The sequence below is a fragment of the Bactrocera oleae genome, chromosome 4, assembly GCF_042242935.1.
Source record: "Bactrocera oleae isolate idBacOlea1 chromosome 4, idBacOlea1, whole genome shotgun sequence".
Classification (NCBI taxonomy): domain Eukaryota; kingdom Metazoa; phylum Arthropoda; class Insecta; order Diptera; family Tephritidae; genus Bactrocera; species Bactrocera oleae.
Window position 1 is genome coordinate 23,119,127 of NC_091538.1, and position 16,572 is coordinate 23,135,698.

A 16,572-nucleotide genomic window follows, 5' to 3' on the forward strand; every position below is an offset into this window, starting at 1 on the left:
TAAAATTTATGTACACCAAATTCATTCGACAAAAAAATATAAACATTTTTCTACAGGATGATTGAGATGGGCCACTTAGGGATAGCTTTTGGAATCGAACCACACAGACACATTCAATTCATTCAAACACCTTGAATATTTTAAAGTGAATGTGAACCCTTTTATAGAAGAGTAACATGTTGCTACAGAGTGTAATAGTTGTGTTCACCTAACAGTTCTTTGTAACACCTAAAACTAATTAAGATAGATACGGAGTTATCGGTATATAAATGACCGGGATGATGAGAGAGTTGTCTCTGTATATTGCTCCGTCTGTATAAACGATAACTTGAATAAACATTGAGATGTTCTAATGAAACTTGGTGAACGTATTTCTTGGAATTATAGGAAGTTCTCTGTTGCAGATGGAATCGGGTTATTATCACGCCCACAAAATACTGTTAATCGTAAATATAAAATATTCAAGGTGATGGAATAAATTGATTGTGTCTGTGGGTTTCGATCCCAAAAGCGATCCCTAACTCGTGATAAAACTAAGTTCTAAACTATAATACCAAACCGTAATAACCGGAAATCGCAGTTGAAAAGGGCATACATATGTGTGAATATTTTTTTTTTAATTGGCGTGGCGTTGTCCTTAAAAAGTTTACAGTACAACGGTTATGGTGAAAACTACTAAAGTCTCTATAACTTACTAAGCAAATTCGTCAAAAGCATTAAATTTAATAGCCAGGATAATGCATAGGAATGCATAGAAATTGGTGTAAAAATTGCACAAAGGGCATAGTACCATGTGAAATCCTACATCTCAGAGAGACCAATTTCAATAAAATTTTTGCATAGTATTACATTGTGAAAATGAACGAAATCAGCTGTTCAAGCTTCCAGATAACGAATATATTGATCGCAGTAGCTATGTCGATATTTTACCGAAATTATCTATCAAATCTGTGAATTATAATACTGAAAATCATGGAGAGTCTTTAACCGTATATATCCGTCAGTATGTAAAACATCTTAGCAAAATTAAGTGATAGTGTAATAATGGATATAATTTAAATTGGTGCCGAAAGTGTTTGAAATCGGTCCAGGTATTACCTCAGTTGCTATATACTCCATATCAAGATTTTTGTTATTCTAGCAAACTTTATGTCGATCAGTTTGTGATTTACATTCATGAAATTGCGTGAAAACATATTCTCGAGTATACTTGAATAATGCCAAAAGTTAATGAAAGACCTTCTTATATCCCCCATATATGCGATATTAGTTAAGTTAATCTATGACCTATAATATAAGTTAATAAGATACTAAATATGATAGTAAACCATTCATAGTAAATGTTGAAAACTTCTTTTAATATAATAAAACCTGAAAGTATTTCCACGTTTTGATTCTTACAAATTGCCAGAGTTTACAATGTTCGATGACATTCGAATTTAGCTTCATTACTTATTAATAATATCTACTTGTACATATATACTTAATTTGCTTAAATACTCTTTAGGTAGGGTTTTGAGAATACAAGGATAATTAATGAATGCTTTAAATGAAGTTATGGCATATACATATGTATATGTATTTATGTATATATATTTAGAATCAATGTTTCAAATATTGGAAAGACATACTTTAGATGCCCCGAGTTTGAACAGCTGATCACATCCGGGTATCTCTATAAAAAACCCGTGAGTACAAATTTTTTATAAATACATTCTGAACCTTATAATTGATTATATTTATATTTCGGCTGCTGGAAGTTTCAGCCGTCCAAAGACTAATCTGCCTAAACTGATTATAAGTTACCTTTATAAATTAAGGAGAAAAAGCCTGCAGAGTACATTTGTTGTACCATACATTCTTTTCCAACGGTTTTTATCTCAAAACACGCCATTTTCAACGACAAAATAGCTTTCCAGCACGCCAAGCGAAAATAACTCGTTGTAAAATAAATAAATAAACAAAATATAAAATGTCCTTTGAAACCCATTTCAAACACTAACATAGCACACTATTCGTGCAATTAATTAAAAACAAACAAATTTCAAAGTGCGTGACACCGTTAGCACAGGTAATCTAAAGTCAGCCACACCCAGTAAACCCTTTAACGTTCGTTAACGTCCAGAGGCACTTAAATTTAGTATCCTTTCTATGTGCAAGCGCATACATAAATACATGTACACAAACATATAAATGTAGGGGAAGCGATGAGAATTTCACGATGTAAACAGGAAAGTTTGGGTTAAAGATTTAGTTCTGGTTAATGATGTAAAAAAAGTTTTTTAAGTTTACCGGTGGTGTCTTAAAGTTAGTAAAGAGAAAAACACATTTATGCATATTTAGAATTGAGATTAGTTTCAAATGATTTGAAAGTAAGTATTTTATGTCTAATTTAAGACTCCTTCTAATTAAGCCCTGGGAAGTGTAAATAAATTTTTTATAAAATTAAATTTTTTATAAAGTCCATATTTATTTATATAAATCTGAATGATTTATTCAAAAAAATTTTGACGCAATGGGTGTTTCGCTCGCCTTTATAAATACGTTAACAGAGTGTACTATATGTATGTAGATATGTTAACATTGAATAACTTGCATAAAATAAAAAACCACCACCAGTTCATTCAGTTTGATGCTTTACAATTTATTTAGCATAATTTTTGAACACAACTTCAATTAAGAGCATCTCAGGATCATCATCACGGATTGCTGCCGTAGTAATTAAATCAATGTCTACATACCCAGATATTATTATAAAAGGTAAGTAAGGGCTAAGTTGCAAGGATCAAAGCCGGCTAAATACCTTTCGGTGTTGGGAAAACTTTATATTAAATGTTGCGAAATAAATTTACATTCATTATTCGACGAAATCGTGAATGGATTACAATCAAATTTGCATCTTATTAACTTAAATTCGCAAAGGTACCTCGAATACAATCACCAATATATAAGGAGTAAAGTCAACTCGATATTTGAAAATCTTGATATTAGTTATATGGGGGCTAGGGCAAATATTCACCCAATTTGAAGCACAAAGATACATTATTATTACAGAAACACGATTTTTAAATTTCAATAAGATAACTCAAATATTGACCGATATATGGGGTAATAAGTCAGCCGAAACTGGAAAATTTGTCTATTAGGTATATTGGGACTAAGGGAATTATTGATCCGATTCAATCCATTTTCGACATACAGGCATAATATTATCAGGAAAGGATTCGCTGCGGATTTCTGTAATATAGCTCGGCAATTGACCGATATTTTCGATAAAAAGTTCGCAATAGGGACTGGGGTCCACATATTTAATACCTAGGGGCCGATGGCAGGGCCACGTCCACATTTTCAAAATTTTTTAATCTGCAGAAGCCCCTCTCTAATGCGATTCCTTATACCAAATAACAGCCTTATTCCTTATGGTGAAGCTTAGTTATGGTTTTGTTATTAGTATTCGATTAGAGGCGTTTGGTGGACGGTGCAATGGTCCGATTACGCCATCTGCAATACCAATGGTGCCAAGAAACATGTGTACCGAGTTTCATCAAGATATCTTAATTTTTGCTCAAGTTACAGTCAAGACGGACGGACTGACGGACGAACGGACAGACAGTCACCCAGATTTCAACCCGTCTCTTCATCCATATCATATATAATATATATATACTTGTATAACCCTATATCACTATATCCTATCAGACATTAGCTATCCAGCCCGGCTAAACATTCCCTCCGGCTCTATAAAATTAAAATTATTTAACTTGATATTCGTTTATATGCACTGTAGGCAGACTAATCCCTCTAGGTGTATGTATGAGTATCTATGTACATATTAGTATATAGTGAAATTCATTTCAGAACACTAGAAATTCTTTCCTAATTGTAAATATTTCCGGAACATTCCTTACGCATCCAACACCTAATTAAAGTGTACAAATTAAATAATTTTATGGTAATAATTTGTATATTATTTTAAAAATTGTCTGTACTTACGAATTTGAAACCACATGCGCGCAACCAAGCCAAAAATGAAAAAGTGATTTTGAGACTACCATTCCTGCAAGCCATCAATCGGTTAAATCGACGGTTAATTACACAACAGCGCTATCAGAGATTTCTGTTAAAATTTCTATGAGTTTCTCAAGGCGCAATTGACAACTCTGGTGTGATCGTTCTTCCCTTCCTTACGCATTGGGCTTAAGAGTTGAACGGTGTGTATGTATTAGTTTCCGCTTTAATTTCTTCAATGTATTAGAGTTTCAGTAGCCGCTGTGATGTTATTCAAAATTAGACTTCACAATTGTTATTACCAGACCAGAGAAATGCTTTACTCTGGCTCATTCCGTAACTTTAATTCATGTACACGAAACGAACCGTCTTCAAATCAGCGACAATGAACAAATTTCAATCACCAGGGATCAGCTTATACATTATTTGCTTATGACCGTTCGCTTCTGCAGGCAATAACCGAAAATAAATCATACTCATATTTTTATGATTGAAATGCTCAACGGTGTTCGGGATGATTTACGCGTGTACTTGCTGTACCCATTTTTATATAAGTATATATATATATATATCTACAGACATATGTACAAATTCGTTTATTAGTTCCTTAATATACGTACTACAAGTATGTATGTATGTACACGGGTAGATTTTTTTTCTAAAAAATCGCGTATGCCGGAAATGTTTACGGATCATTTTGAACAAATTTGCCTAAGAGAGTACGGGTCTTAAACCAGTTTCGAGCCAAGTAAAATTTAATTTTTTGGGGTTATAAAATAGGTGCATTTGAGATTTTTTTAATCATTTCTCAGAATCAGAAACACACACACATATCTCTTATACAACCGATTCTTCAGTTATTTTTCTTTCCGGTTGCCTGCTTTTAAAAAAAAAGCTAAGAGCACGAAATTTTGCAAAACTGTTCTCTAATACATACTTAATAATGACAATGAACTCAAAAAAAAAACGGACAACTACATTACCCGATGAATTTGCTTGTACTCGTGGCTTACTCGCAGGCATACATTTGTACAATTCAATTTATGGTCACAACACAATGTGCTGATATAATTTGATTTGAATCGAAGTCGGCTATACCCCTTACTCGATCGTGATTACCAAAGAATAGGTTGTTCGTGTTGCATCAAATCAACAGACGCTGGTCGGTACTTGAATCGATCAACAATGTTGTGCACGATCAGCCAAACTGATTGTGTTTGATCTGAGTTAATCATACTCGTTGCCTTTATTAAGTGAAATTTTATGAAAATTTTTGGTAAATTTAGTTAAGGCATAAGCCAGAGATAGTCAAAATAAACTATCGATAGTGAGATGAAAATTAAACACCATCCCGAGCAGTGCGGTAACAACTTAAACTGTGGTCACACTCATTTTACTTGCGAGTATGTATGAATTATGGTAGGGCATAATTTATATTAGAAGTATAAATTTTAAATATATTTTTGCCTTCAAGTATTATTTTTATATATAAACAAATACTGTATATGTATACCAAGAAAATTCTTGAATGAAAAAATATATAATATCAAGATATGCAGTTGTAATACTCGTATGAATATGTAACTAACACATGAACTTAAATCCTAATGTACACCACCAGGGTACATGCAATGAGGTGTGTTCTTTTAAAGGCATAAACTGCTTTTTTCATGGACTTTTGCACTCGAGAGGTGAGTATTACCTCACTACATGTTTAAATACCGCAACTCGGTACTCTCGCTCATCACTTTTGGTGCGGAAATTCGATGCACTGTGTAAACTATTTATGTTTCTCAATTTGGTGTCTGATATCTTGTTTATATTTCTGATATCGTTCTTATCGTTCGTTTTGTCCTAGGACGACGTAATGTCCGTTTCAAACTACGTAAGTTTCTCATGTTTGAGATTAGCGCAGTACCATGAAGCTTTTGCATTTTCGGTATCAATTCGAACTTGACAGCCTTGGCCGAAGAAACAATTAAATTTAAATTTCTTATTCCTATTACTATGGAGCGTAGGAAATAAGCTCGAAACTTGTCCCAACAACCCGGGTATGCATCTTGGCATTTGTTTCATCAAATATCTTGCAAAGCAAAATTGCAAAGACTAATGCTTAATAAAATATCTTCATAAAGAGATAATGATATATTAAATATTAAAATATAATACAAACGTTTTATGTGTTACTTTATGTGTGAAATCAATTTAAGTTAGAGGTAAGAAATTCAACACAAACGCTAAATAATGCTTCGACTTGCAGGTATGTACGCACGTAAACGGTCTTGACTGCAAAGGGTTAAAACCGTTACTACTGACCGGTTACACAATAACGTTTTTACGCTATGGACGAGATAACCTCACTTGGATAGTTGGTTTGTTCAGTAGAAAATGAAAACCAATAGTGGCTCACATAAACGTGTGTACCCTAAGTACACCCGCAAATCATATCATGTCCATAACTACTTAAGTACATTACATTAGAAATAAATGTATTATATTAAAAATATACCAGGGGGGTGTTTCGCATATTCCATTATATTTTTTCTGAACTCCTGTTGGATCGCCATAGTCCTGAAGATAATTAAGGCTGCTCTGTAGTTCAATTTCTATATGAAACTAATTCAATCGCAACATGTTTTTAATAGAATTTAGATAGGCAAGTAAATTCAAGATGTATTATTTGACGAAAAGACAGGAGAGGATTACAATTATATTTGGTTTCTTATTAACTTATATTATCGGTCCTAGACTAAGTACATAGTTTCATTACTATTGTACATTTTGCTTTAAGTCCGAGATATTACTTTTAAAATCAACTCCAGCGAGATCTATGTAATATAAACACAACGAAAGATACTTAATTTATTATATCGGGTATATGAGGAAAAAATCAACCAGAGAAATCGAAATCATTATATAGGAATAGAGGCTTAGCCCACGGTGAAAACTGATTTCACTAATATTCAGCGCTATATATATAATGACTTTCTGGAAGCTCTGCAAAATACCCGTCTACGGCTGTAATAGCTTCTTTATTCGACGAAAAACGCTTTCCACGAAAGAATTATTTCAGGTTTCTAAAGAGGTCGCTGGGAGCCAAATCTGATGAATGCGGTGGATGCTCAAGCAATGCGTACTTTAATTCGTTGAATTTTGTCATTATTAAAACACCTTTGTGAAGAGGTGTATTGTCTTGATGAAAAATTATTTTTTTCGCTCAACTTATGGTCAACATAATCGGCCTACTGTGCGTACTATCCGCAACACCATCACCCATTTTGAGAACCAGCATTCATTATTGGATAATATTCGACCGAATAGACCAGTTCCAGCACGAAGTGAAGATAATATAGCGGCTTTAGCAGCAACTAGAACTGACGTATGAAACGACTTACGTCGAGATCTTAAAGAAGCGTACAAAATACAGCTTGTGCAAGAACTGAAGCAGCTCGACTTTCCCAAGCGACATCGTTTCGCTCTATGGGCTTTTGAAAAGTTTTAAGAAGATCCGTCGTTTTCGAGCCAAATTTTGTTCAGTGATTAGGCCTATTTCTGGCTCAATGGGTATGTAAACAAGCAAAATTGCCACATTTGGGACGAAGAGCAACCTGAAGAGATTCAAGAGCTGCCATTTATTTCATCCAGAAAAAACAATGGTTTGGTGTGGCTTGTGGGCCGGTATTATATAATATTTCATATTTCTTCAAAAATGATGACGGTAAGAACGTAACCGGCAATGGCGACAGTTATCGCGCCATGATAACCGACTTGTTGTTGCCTGAAATTGAAGCCCGTGATCTCGGCGACATTTGGTTTCAACGAGATAGTGTGGAAACACATCACATCAACCAATAAATTATTGAGAGAGCACTTCGGTGAGTAGATAATTTCATGTTTTGGGTTGATCGATTGGCCACCAAGATAGTGTGATATCACACCGTTAGACTTTTTCCTGTGGGGAAATGTAAAGTCTAAAGTCTATGCGGACAATCTCGCTTCGATTCGGGCCTTGGAGCAAAACATCACGCGTATTATTCGCCAGTTACCAGTCAAAATGCTCGAACAAGTCATCGACTCATTTTTTTTTTCTTTAAAAAAATTAGGAACGTCGAAATGAACAATATATGGATTTATAATATATTTTTCTTATCTTGCTGGAAACTCCAATGATTTCCATCGAAGAGAGTGTTGCTTAACTGCTTTACCAAGCCATCTTAAACATCCTGCTGGTACACTTTTCCTCTGTTTAACCCCTTTTTCATAGAAGTGTAGAGGTGTAACACAGGAACTGGATGGTGACCAGGTTAAACCCTTGGCAATGAATTTTTTGCATCTTTGAAATTTTTTGCGTAGATTTCGCAGTTTGGCTTATTAAAAACTTGTCCTTGAAAAATAATACTCTTCACGGCCACTGAAGAAGCCGTCGTATTTGTTGAGTCTAATTTTCTCTAAGCGCTTTGTCAGAAGATGACCAGTTGACCGACAGTAGGCTTTCATGTGGAGATTATTTCGAATCTGGTCGATATTTCCATTTTCTTTGACATAATTTTTTGTTTTCTAAGGGTTTTTTTTTCGAATGTGCTCGCGAACAGTTTTTACCGCTGCATTGGTTTGAACCATGCGAGTTTACGCCGGTATACAGCATTTTTGCGCGCAGGTTAAACATATGTTTGTTTTTTTGCTTTTGTACTTCAAAATAAGAATAAGAAAATTCTGCATTTGCTTTTAGGTATAAAAAATGGAAAAATTCAATGCAATACAAATACACAAAAATTTTACATATAAATAATTTATAAAAATGATCATTCATTTAGGATTCATTCTCACAATAGGCATTTAAAAATATACTTCAAATGTTTAATAATGAACAGTTTTATTTTTCATCTCTTGTTCCCTAGAAGTTTCTCCTATTAACCCACAAATATAGTCCCTAATAATGCTTTCATTATGTTGGCCTTGGTAACGCCTATCAAATTCTATTATATCTTGATGGAAGCGTTCTCCCTGTTCTTCCGAATAAGCTCCCATATCATCTTTAAATGTATCTAAATGAGAAAATGGAAAAATGCAATGCAATAAAGCATCCACTCCTGCGTAGATTTCGCAGTTTGGCTTATTAAAAACTTGTCAGTGAAAAATAATACTCTTCATGGCCACTGAAGAAGCCGTCGTATTTGTTGAGTTTAATTTTCTCTAAGCGCTTTGTCAGAAGATGACCAGTTGACCGACAGTAGGCTTTCATGTGGAGATTATCTCGAATCTGGTCGATATTTCCATTTTCTTTGACATAATTTTTTGTTTTCTAAGGGTTTTTTTTTCGAATGTGCTCGCGAACAGTTTTTATCGCTGCATTGGTTTGAACCATGCGAGTTTACACCGGTATACAGCATTTTTGCGCGCAGGTTAAACATATGTTTGTTTTTTTGCTTTTGTACTTCAAAATAAGAATAAGAAAATTCTGCATTTGCTTTTAGGTATAAAAAATGGAAAAATTCAATGCAATACAAATACACAAAAATTTTACATATAAATAATTTATAAAAATGATCATTCATTTAGGATTCATTCTCACAATAGGCATTTAAAAATATACTTCAAATGTTTAATAATGAACAGTTTTATTTTTCATCTCTTGTTCCCTAGAAGTTTCTCCTATTAACCCACAAATATAGTCCCTAATAATGCTTTCATTATGTTGGCCTTGGTAACGCCTATCAAATTCTATTATATCTTGATGGAAGCGTTCTCCCTGTTCTTCCGAATAAGCTCCCATATCATCTTTAAATGTATCTAAATGAGAAAATGGAAAAATGCAATGCAATAAAGCATCCACTACTGCCCTAAAACTGTTCCAGACTTTTTTCTCCTCATTGCTAAGCAACTTTGGGAAATTTTCACAATCCATAATTTTTTTATTTGAGGTCCAGCATTTATTTTCACCTTTGAAAGGTTTGGAAAAAATTTCTTCCAATATTTGAAAGATGGCCACCTTGTTCTCTCCCAATTATCGACACCTCAAACTTCATTGGCCTTGCTCACCTCGGTACCATCATACAATAAAACGCAACATATTATAACCTAATTAATGTTATCTAAATAAATAATTATTATTATAAAACAAGTAAGGAAGTTACCAAGAAGCTCTAATTTTATGCTCCCGCAACTTGCAAGGATCAAAGCCCGGGAAATTACTTCAGGTGTTGGCAAAATTTTATATTAAAGGAAGTATTGATCCGATTCATCCAATTTTTGACAAAAAGACATACTATTGTCGAGAGTTTCATTTATTTAGTTTTTTATGTGAATTTAAAATATAGGTATATCTTACACATTGACCGATATTTTCGGTAAAAAGCCAACTATAGGCACTAGGGTCCACATATTCAGTACCTAGGGGCTTGATCACTTTAAACGCATTATTCACCCAAAGTTTTACCAACATTTACAATCATTGTTACTTGATTTGCATAGAGGAAAGTGAAAGAATCAGGTGGAATTTAAAATAGTGTTATATGGGAAATAGGCGTGGTTGTAATCCAATTTCGCCCATTTTCGCACTATAACTTACAAATATGAGAGGAATGTTATGTACCGAATTTGGTTGAAATCGGTTAAGCAGATACCAAGATATGGGTTTTCACCTAAAAGTGAGCGGTGCCACGTCGACTGTCTAATTTTGAACACGGTTCCTATAAAATCATCTCATACCATCCCTGAGATACAATTTAATGTCTCTGGCTTTTTTAGCGCTTAATTTATCACGCTTTTAGTAGTTTTTAACAGTACCGTTATAATGGGAGTAGGCGGAGTTGTCACCCGTTTTCACCCATTTTCACACTGCCGATAGAGGTGCTAAAAAAATTTGTGAAATCAGTGAATGTCGCCTGTATAGCTTTATTGGCTTAGTAAATATGCACACAAATTTAAACTGCAGATGCCCCTCCCTAATGTGATCCTGTATACTAAATAACAGTCTTGTATATATTGTGAAGGTTAGTTATGGCAATTTATTTGTTTTTGATTAATGACGTTTTGTGGGGGTGGCAGTGGTGAATTAGATCTGCATCCATCTGTAATACCAACCATCTTACGGTACCAAGAAACATGTGTACCCAGTTTCATAATGATATCTCAATTTTTACTCAAAATACAGCTTGCACAGACGGACGAACAGACAGGCAGTCACCCGGATTTCAACTCGTCTTTTCATCCTGATAATTTATATCTACTCGATTAGTAGATACAAACAACCGTTAGGTGAACAAAACTATTATACTCTGTAGCAACAGGTTGCGAAAGTATAAAAAGGAAATAAACTTACCATTTAGAATATATCTGCAAGAGTTACATGACACGCGTGGATAGAAACTTTAACAGGTTGATTGCAAAATCGAGTCAGCATCTCGTTTATAACCTCTCCGCTATAATTGCTTAAAAAGCAAATATTTTCGGTTCGAAATTGTCCTTTCCCCATATACCTCCATATCAAACCTCCGGTCAAATGTACACAAAGTTATCATCTTTTGAAAAATCAATAAAAAACCGAACGAACTTTTTACTTTACCTAATATATTCTGGTTATATAAGCAAATATAAGGTAGGCCGTTATTTCCCTTCCGCTTTTTTGCTCTTCATTCAATGCTTTATAAAAAGTGTTACAGTGATCGGATTTAGTTAAAATGTGCGCCGTTTTGTTCGTAAACTTATTGCCAACGAGATGCCAACCTCATTATACCCCTCTCGTAGAAGGCTGCGTCCCTATTGGCAAACAACTCGGAGAGCTAATTTTCACAGGCCTCTCTTGGGGCCAACTTCTCACCATTAAGCGCGTTCGCCATGGACAGGAAAAGATGGTAATCACTTGATGCCAGGTCCGGACTATAAGGTGGGTGCATTAGGACCTCCCATCCGAGCTCCCGGAGCTTCTGGCACGTCACCAAAGACGTGTGTGGCCTGGCATTGTTCTGATGGAACACAATTCGGCCGCTGTTGATCATAGATGGCCTCTTCTGAATGAGTGCTGCCTTCAAGCGGTCTAGTTGTTGGCAGTAGAGGGCTCAATTGAGCGTTTGGCCATAGGGGAGCAGCTTTTAGTAAATGATTTCTTGCGAATCCCACCAAACACGGAGCAAAACCTTCCTGGCCGTCAATCCGGTCTTGGCCACCGTCTGGGCCGCTTCCCCGAGCTTTGACCACGACCGTTTGCGCTCGATATTGTCGTAGGTGACCCATTTTTCAACGCCAGTCACAATTCGCTTCAGAAACGGGTCGATTTTGTTGCGATTCAGCAGCGATTCGCAGATGGAAATTCGGTCCATCATGTTTTTTTGCGTTAGTTCGTGTGGCACCCAAACATCGAGCTTCTTTTTGAATCCAAGGTTATGTAAATGGTTCCAAACGGTTTTCTGGCTTATCTTTAGTTCCTCAGCAATTAAATAAGTGCTCACGTGACGGTCTGTTTCCACTTTTTCCATGATTTTATCGCAATTTTCGACGACAGGTCTCCCGACGCGTGGTGCATCTTTGACATCGAAATTACCAGAACGGAACCTAGCAAATCACTTTTGTGCTACACGTTCGTTTACAGTATCGGGCCCATAAACTAAATTATTTTTTTCAGCCGCTTTGGCTGCTTTTTCGCCTTGATCGAAGAAAAATTGTAAAATATAGCGAATTTTCTCTTTGCTGGTGTCCATCTTTGACGAGCGCTCACAACGTACTGAGTAAATCAATCGAAAAACTGTCAAGAACAAACTTTTAGCGCGATTTTCAGCGCCGTATAGTATGACATGATGCGACACGAAACACTAGTACTATGGACAATGACGCCATCTCTTATTGTAAATAAAAACCGAACGAACTTTTTACTTGACCTAATATTACGTAAAACCCATGCGCAAAACACTTGTTTTTGTGAAATTGTTTTCGTTGTAAATATTGTAAGCTTTGTAACAGAATTTATTGTAACACTGCCTAGGTATGTCGTAAGACAGCCACTCTACCTACCTATCCTATGTATACCATACTCTCTACTTTAAATAAAAATTACGCACATTACACTTGATTTGTATTCCATATAAATCTGCCGTGAACTACATTTGAATTAATGCGGTCTTCAAAGACATACATACATATATCCTTTTCGCGAATCGTACCATCTTACATATGTACATATTATATATGGCGTCACATGTATGGTATGAACCTTCATATTTCTTTTTATGGAAATCTTAATACTTAAGTATAAAGCTTGTTAGAATATTATTTTGCATTGTATTATGAGTTCATGAGCATACGAGTGTATGTTGTATTAACAAAACTACGAACCCCGTTGTTTTGATATTATAATAAAATACCTAGTTGGCGATAACTGTGTGCGTGCATGAGTGCCCTACTAAGGGTTCGTTTTTGTAATGTCACCGACCGTCTTATGTCATAATGAAAAAAATTGAGTGTTAAGCTCATTGATGCGAACTAATTGATCAGCTTATGTGGCTGCTTTACAAGTGGTCTCCTTTCACTAATATCAGCATTGCCGCCCGCATTTTCGATAGTTTCCTCAGCATATTATATATTGTCCTTTTCTTTGCTCTTTTATTTTTCTTCATATCAGCACTCTTCACCGCAATTCAGCCACACACAGGCAAACAATATATTTGAAGCAATTTTTAGGTGCTATAAAGTGCATACACTTCGCTCGTCTAGGATCCTGTGCATTCTTAGTTGCTTCCCTTCATTGCGATGCCCGGTCACAGCACAAATTAAACTTAGCAGCGGCTTTAAGTGGAAGATGTATAGCGAATGTGTGTGCGCACTTGAAAGTTTGCCATAAAATTAAGAGGAAACGATAGCAAATTTTCCGTTTTATTTCATATTTTCTCGTCCGAACGTGACATTCTTAAGCCCATATAGGAAAGTCTAAATTAAGTTGTGCTGGTTTTGAAAGAGTAAGTAGAATGAACACTTGATGGAAACGAAGCACAGCATCATCAATGTGAGCAACCTTAAATATAAGCTAATTCAAATCTTTCAATCTTTTTATACCATGAACAGGGTATATTAAAGTTGCCATAAAGTTTGTAACACCCAGAAGGAAACGTCGGGGACCCTATAAAATATATGCATAAATGATCAGCATGATGAGCTGAGTTGATTTAGCCATGTCCGTCCGTCTGTCTGCCTGTTTGTATACGAACTAGTCCCTCAGTTTTTAAGCTATCGATCTGAAATTTTGCACCTGTCCTTTTCTCACTAAGAAGCTGATTATTTGTCGGAACGGTCCATTATAACATATGGCTGTCATACAAACTGAACAATTGGAATCAAGTGCTTCACGAAATTTGGCATGGATTATTATTTAGGGCAATAATACAATATCCGAAGAAATTGTATAGATCGGATGACTATAGCATACAGCTGTCATATTAACGTAACGTTCGGAATAAAGTGCATGCAAGGAAAACTTTTTTATTTGACGCGGTATCTTCACGAAATTTAGCATGGATTATTTATTAAAGAAACAATATAATCTCCGAAGAAATTGTTCAGATCAGCTCACTGTATTATAGCTGCTATACAAAGCGGACGATCGGAATCAAGTTCTTGTAAGGAACCTTTTGTAATTGTGAGGGGTATTATAGCTTCGGTGCAACCCAAGTTAACGTTTTTTCTTGTTTATATACAAGTTGAACGCTATTCTTACAAACATTAAAAACAACTGTGAGTTAATATAGGCTAGTTTACCAGCTAATAACATAGAAAGAAAAATTTTTGTACTTTGTATTTAGAATTAACAGTACAGTTTACAGTAAAAGTTAAACAAATATTCGTAATGCACAATAAATAGCGAAGGATTCTAGCCCACTCTAATTGGAAAAACAAATGTAACGGACTTATCTTAGTTTTTGAAAAGTAACTAAATATTAAAACTTGGTGATAGTATTTATATTTATAACAAAAATACAAATTTTAAAACAGATCAATAATAACTGAAATTTATTGTTATTAAACAACATTTGGTGATAGCATGGGATAATTGTTTTCAATTTGATTGAAATCGGCAAGCGGTATTTTGGCCGTGGTGAGCACATCTGTATTTGAATACACATTTTTTTTGGATGCTTATCATTCTAAACTTAGCGTACTGTTAGAAATTACTCCGTTTTGAAATTCTCAATTTTAATATTAATTTATGTTAATTTTCTTCGATAAATAAAACTTTCAAGCAAATCTTAGCCCGTTTCATTTACGAATTCCTATTAGTATCGCTTTCGAAATTTTCTATTTTCGATCATTTCTATGTGACATTAAGGATATGTAAGAGTATTAGGGTTATCGAATTTCATGTGACAATTTTAAAAATTAATTGCTAACCGTGTATGACAGCAAAACCCGCAATTAAAATACATGAACCATCCCTTCAGAGCCCGCATTGTGTGAATTAAAGTAAATTAAAATTTACTTCCAACTTTGGTTTGCACTGCCATAACCACAAATTGACTTTCAGCACTTTACCACAGCTCTAGTTCTGATAGTAAATATTACTTTCATTTGAGTTAAAAACATTTATAAATTATGCAGTAATGCGTTTAATGTATGCATTATATCTATATAATTATTACTGTATTACCATCTTGAGACTTTTGGCAATACAAGCAAGGCTTATAACTCGACTGGAAAATCTATTCTTTTATGTGGTACCAAGCTTCCATCTTGGATAGCTCAATAGTTTTTTCATTACCAACTACCTTTACTTACTATACTACTATACTATATTATTAAATCACATGAAGACATCAGAGATCCTACCTATTGAGACAAGACTGGCCTTCCTTGTTATCAGCTGTAGACTTTCCTGCAAATTCGCTCTAACCAGACTGTCTTACCACCCAATTACTATTGAAACTTAATATCCCTAGATCGGTTTTGCTACTTTCTCTTTTCAGCAAAAGTTTCCCCTTAAATATTTAGCAGAGTCGTATAACTCTCTACTAACACTCTATTTTTAATTCAAAAAATTCTTGTCTTCTTGACGGATCGAAAATCGGCACTAAATGAATAAGAAATTTATATGTCTGATCAAGAGACTATGGGTAAATTATAATAAATTTTTAAAGAAACATGGATCATTTTTTTTTGCAACAAAAATGGTGTAATTTAAAACAATTAGATATTAAAGAAGATCGCAAATCAATATCAATTAATCAAATTTTCGTTAAAGTATTCTAGAATCATTCCTCAGCAATCAGAACTGCTGGTTTTATTCTTATGGAATTAAATATGCTCATTAGAGTTAAAGAGATTGAACGTTAAATAAACTCTATGGGAGAGAATTCCAGAAAGAAATTTTGAAATGGGTTCTACGTTGTAACTGCTGCAGACGAAGCTTTCAAAACTTCAAGTTCACTATACAAGTGTTGGAAATATGACCACTAGGGTCCCCTTTTTTTCCCAAACTGATTTTTTTTTGCAAACGTCGCTGGAGTTTCGGCTTTTGTTCAAAAAAAATTTGAAAAAATTTGAAAAAATTTTTGCAAAATGTGTGATCTTTATTTTCTGTTTAAA